Genomic DNA, 5,576 nt, shown 5'->3' on the forward strand with positions numbered 1-5,576 from the left:
GTCAACTAGTCAAATAAGTACAAAGTCAATTAGCAACTAGTGAAATAAGTACAAAGTCAACTGGCAAGAGATTTATTAAAAAATCATTATCATAATGTCACTTTGTTTTGGGTTGCTGTCTTTTCCATTTGTTTTTCCTCATAACCATTACTCAAATTGGAAGACCTAAAGTTCAAGATTTATTATTGGTTACTAATGGTCACCCCTCATTATTTAAGTGTGGTCAATTAATGAAATTAGAAGGTGTTGATAGGATTGGCTTTATGCGTAGATAACAACCATCCAATTTCAAGTTTACATCACGAAAGAGAGCTCTCTCTTCTTGGAATAAATTATTCATAACTAAATACCCAAATGGGATTCTGTCAATTAATTTCAAGAAAAAAAATAAGTTTACCCAAAGTTTTGATTAGTAACTTGTGTCTCAAGTTAGCTTAGACTTCCTTTTCAAAAGGATGCCTATATAAAACAAGCAAGGTTATATCAAATGTATATTGATTTTTGTGTTGTTTAGAAAAAGAGGGAGAAATGGTTAGGGTTATTGAAGGTTTTAAAGATGATTTTTCTGGTGGTGGTGGCTTCTTCTTGCTTGGCATAGTTTTTCTTTCCCTTTTGATGATTTCTATGGTGCTATTTTCATGTGGACACAAGCCAGATAAACACAAGAAGCGTCGTAAGCACCGTCATGACAAGGACGTTGAGGGTGTTGCGGAGATTGCAGGTGCTTGTGCCGGCAATAGTGGTGGATGTTGTTGTGGAGGTGGTGGTGGCGGCTGTGGCGGTGGTGATGGCGGTGGTGGCGGCGGTGGTGGCTGTGGAGGCGGCGGTGCCAGTTAATTTCTAAGATTTTGTTTTCTTTAAGCCGTTGTTTTGCTTAAACACAATTGTCTTCCATCATAACTTTTATTTTCTGATGGGAAAGGAAGCTTATTATCTCTGGAATAATATCTGTAGAAAGCCATTCGTTATTACAAAGTTCTCATATGGATTATCATTTTTGAATCAAGAAGTCAAAATATTTTTGAGAGTGGTAGAAGGTGCAAAAAGTAGATGTAGTACATCCTGGGACCAAACTTAGCATCATACCTCACTACTGATGTACATGATATCTTCTTTTGCAATGAGCATCTGACCTCTGTTTCCTCCATTGTTGTTGCTCTTGCAGTTGCCATCTGGTTTACCTCGCTGAGATTGGTAGGAGAAATTTAAATTTCATTAAGTCAAAGCTTGTAAGAAAAGAAAAAAAGGAGCTAATACAGCTTGAGACATCAAATTAAATGCTGTTTCTATTTTGGGATCTAATATTTACAAATCATAGAGAGTGGCATCTACAAAGGAAACGAATGTTTACACTGCATTCACAGGGATCTATGATCAAAAGGATCCAGTTTGACCTCACTTTTATCTTGTGATGTTGATCGTAAATACAGAACAAGCAAATGCAACAACAGAAAAGGTTAATTAGGCATTGAAGTGCTTTTTATAGGTAAATACACAAATTCATGGGAGTTCTTCACGAAAACAAGCTTCAGGTCATACTGCAAAGCCCAAAATTGGGTGTCAATTAAGCATTGAAGTGCTTTTTATAGGTATACATGCTTCACCCCCGTCGATCAAATTCTGTTCTTTGTGAATAGAATAAGTGAAGGATCAAGGGTGAATCAGGTTTAATTCACTAACCTGATCCCATTACGTGTTGCTCAATCTAACCCAATCACCACAATAGAACAGAACTTAATTAGAATAAGTTTAACCATGATAGGGACCCTGGGGCTACTGCATGAGGAACTGTTGCCCTAACCAACAGGAGAAGGGGAAGGCAGGGCTTTTGGTTTTCCTCAATTACCTTTAAGAGGTAAGGCTTTTACCATATCATGTCAAACAGACAATGAAAAATACTCACCTTTTGAGCATATTCATCATCAAACTGAATCTAGTATAGGAATTTTCAACTTAAACGACATATGCGTAGGAATTTATGAGTTTGCTAGTCCTCAAGCAAACATCAAGATCTGACAAACCCTCATTAATTCAATGTTCCATCTTAGTCAAGTTCAACCATAATTTAAGAAGGATATGAAATAGGCTAAATAAGAGACTAGTTTGTAGATCACAAAATCAACACTTTGACATGTGTGTGTAGACCTTAACCAATCAAGTGTATGTATGTTTGAGATCTCAAATTCAACCTACAACTTCTTAGTCCAAGGTCAATTCTCATATGTCCAACCAATCACCCCTCTCTCTACTAATGAAGAACAACCACTTGTTTGAAGTCAAGTGAAGGTGGAAGTATTGTAGAAAGGGGGTAGATGAATGAAATACATATATGGAGATAATAAAATTGAAGGACCATTCTTTAACCCTTCTCCCAAGAATTCCCCCAAAAGATATCCTACACTTATAACGCTCTCAAATAACTATCTATCCAATCCTTGCAAGTGGCCTTTGTTCCTAAGCTCCAGTTGTGCAATATTAACCCAGTGAGAATCTAAAAGGCTCACTTAGTGACATTAACTATGGGGATCCACAATTGCAAGAAAGATCTAATTACAATGCTTTTAACCCTCACCATGTTTTTACCAATCCATATCACCTTCAGTCTATTCAAGAGATCACATGATTTGGAAGAGTCGCCAATGAGATACTAGCAAATACACCATGTATGTCTCCGTGAAATTAATAGATGAACTGAAATATGGTAAGCGTGAAATTAAATAGAAGAGAATATATTGTTTTTTCAAAATTTTAAGCAAAAGAAGAATGACATCTATCATATCCCTTAATACGTGGTACTCTTATGAATTTCACCTCAAGAGGAAATCTTGGTGGCTTGTAATATGTTGACTTAACAAGAAGAATTGCACGTCTCATTCGGATGTCCCTTAGTACAATGGCTCAATAGCAATGTTTTGTGCTCAAAGGATGGGTCACATAGTAAATGTTAAAATGGTCCACATACTCATATGGTGTTTAGCAAAGTTCATACTATTCAAAGAGTTGTAGAGGAATACAGCTAAAACATGAAATACTAAATAAGACTAGAGGATTCATATGTCATCACTTCTTTCTATTTTACTCTACTAACTAGACGTGTAAGTTTCAATCAAAAAAAACTTTTGAAAAGATCTAAAAAATTCTACTTTTGAACAAAAAAATTCTGGTTTTTAAAAAATTTCTTGAAAATTTCATTATAGTGAGTCTAATCCCAAATAGAGTAATCTTAACCATCCACCCCCAACTTTAAAATGAGCATTGTCCTCAATGCAGTGAAGAAATAGAATTTAAAATGCATACAATAAGCGCACACCAAGCATCTTCAGGAGGCTCCATGCTCTGCAAGTTCATGAACCACTGTCTGTGCCACATCAGCTTCATATAAGAAGGCTCTTTCATACGAATCATCTTCAACTTCCGACGTTGTGCCACCATCTATACAACTCAATAATATATACAATGAAAGAAATGAATTCTGACGAACTCAGTAAGGAACCCATGGATCAGGATTCTCTTGATGAAGAACCTGCCTTGCTGGGAAGTTGGATCCCTGGTAGAAGTCAAGTGGTGTTTGGAGATGTTCGGAATGAAGGTAAGACCTCCCCCATATGTTGTTTAGGGTTAGGTTGAGGTTGGGAGTCAACCCATTTTGGATTCAGTAAATTATATTAAAACTCTCACTATAAATTTATCAATTACACAACTGAAGTAAATGTATGAAATTATCCTCCCTTATGAGAAATTACTAAAATACCCCAATTTTACCCCCTAATAGTGTGTTTTTTTTGCAAACCCCATTTCTCCGTCGTCTCTTCAGACCACCCTCTGCTACTCTCCATTAACGCCACACCTCTCTCTACTCTCCCAAGGGGCTCTTTTAGAGTTCTTTGGTCATTTGATAATTAGTTTACATTTTAATAAGGTTTTCATGAAAATTTACATCTTCACCTTAAGAAGGGCATCTTGGTAATTATAACCATTTGCACCTCTTTAAGTCTTTAGCTTCACATTTCCGAGCTTAACTTCATGACATGATTGTGAGATTTGATAGGTACTTGATGATTCAATTTTATATTAATTTTTAAGGTATTAGACTTAGTCAATTTTGATGACTAAAATATGCCATCTTTGTTAATCTAAAATATACCAAATTTGACATCTGACAATATAATTTTGGAAGGTGATGAGAATATGACATAAAATAAATTGTATACATTCACCGAATGAAAGAAATTTCTAATGTGATTCAATAACATCAAAGTTTTTTTTTTTTTTTTTCTCTTAATAAGATATTTGCTAATTTTTATGTTTATTTGAATAGTTTTATAGTTTTCATGTCAAAGTAGTAAAGATCCATACTTCTCAGTGGAGAGGTCTTGGGTTCGACCCTTGCGGACGGCATTTCAATTCCAGTATTAAAAAAGCACTAGTACCAAAAAAAAAAAAAAAAAAAGAAGAAGAAGAAGATTACGCTTAGCAAAATGACAAGATGGAGCGTCTCCTTCTTATTGGTTCCACCATAAATTCAAATTCAAACTTTGTGGTCTCTTCCTTTTTTGTGTTTTCTATCTATCAAAGACTAGCAGTTCAGACTAAGAAGTTCAGATTCTTGATCAAAATGGGAGTCACCACCGTCAACAACGAGTTCAATTGCCCAATCCCACCTGCAAGGATTTTCAAGGCTACAATCATTGATGCCCACAACTTACTTCCCAAGGTCCTTCTGATCACAAGATTAAAAGCATTGAAATTCAAGGAGATGGTGGTGCTGGTTCCGTCAAACAGATCAACTTTGCTGAAGGTTTTTCTTTTTTTCTTTTTTTAATTCAACTTTAACTTTCTTTCTATGTTGAATCAACTAGATTGATAAAAACAACATTTCATGGAGTACAAACTGACAAATTTTCTTTGTTGTGCAAATGGCCCTTTTCCCTTCATCAAGCGTCAGATTGAAGAAGTCGACGAACAGAACTTCAAGTGCAAGTTTACACTGATTGAAGGAGCTATAATTGAAGAAAGATTGAAAAGGTTGTTGATACTGTTCAGTTCCTGCCTTCTGCCGATGGGAATCAATTATTAAGACTACTTCGGAGTTTTACACAATTGGTGACTTCACAATGGGTGAAGAAGAAATTGAGATGGGTAAGGAAATGGCCACGGGACATTCAAGTTGGTGGTAGAGTATCTCTGCAACAACCCAAATGTCTATGCTTAAGAGCCTCCTCCAGTTTGCTTAGAAATAATAGCGAGAAGTCATTCTTTGTGTATGTTGGTCCCTTTTGGTGTGGAACTAAATGTTAAGGAATAATGGTTATGCTGTAATAAAGGAGCATTTTCTTTGGAGGTACTGTAAAGTATTGGATAACTCCTATGTCTTTTGGGTAGAAAATTTGGTCAAAATTTTAGTATGCATTTGGTAACATGCTGTTATTTCATAGCAATTGTTGCGTAAATCATTTTCCAATTGGGCCCATAATCTAAAAATCTTGTTTTTGCAAAAGGGCATGGGGAATTAGAGCAAAACAAGGGGGGGGGGGGGGGGAATTGGTCTCAAGAGAGCTTTACTATCATGACCATTT

The 5,576-nt window shown here is 35.9% G+C and overlaps 1 pseudogene; it reads left to right on the plus strand.

Annotated features, from left to right (window-relative positions):
- The first annotated feature begins 4,615 nt into the window (after nucleotides 1–4,615).
- On the plus strand, nucleotides 4,616–5,212 carry LOC149005648 (major allergen Pru ar 1-like; annotated as a pseudogene).
- Nucleotides 5,213–5,576: the final 364 nt, after the last annotated feature.

This window comes from Hakea prostrata, chromosome 9 (assembly GCF_041222555.1).
Source record: "Hakea prostrata isolate BN-2017 chromosome 9, UWA_Hpros_2, whole genome shotgun sequence".
Classification (NCBI taxonomy): domain Eukaryota; kingdom Viridiplantae; phylum Streptophyta; class Magnoliopsida; order Proteales; family Proteaceae; genus Hakea; species Hakea prostrata.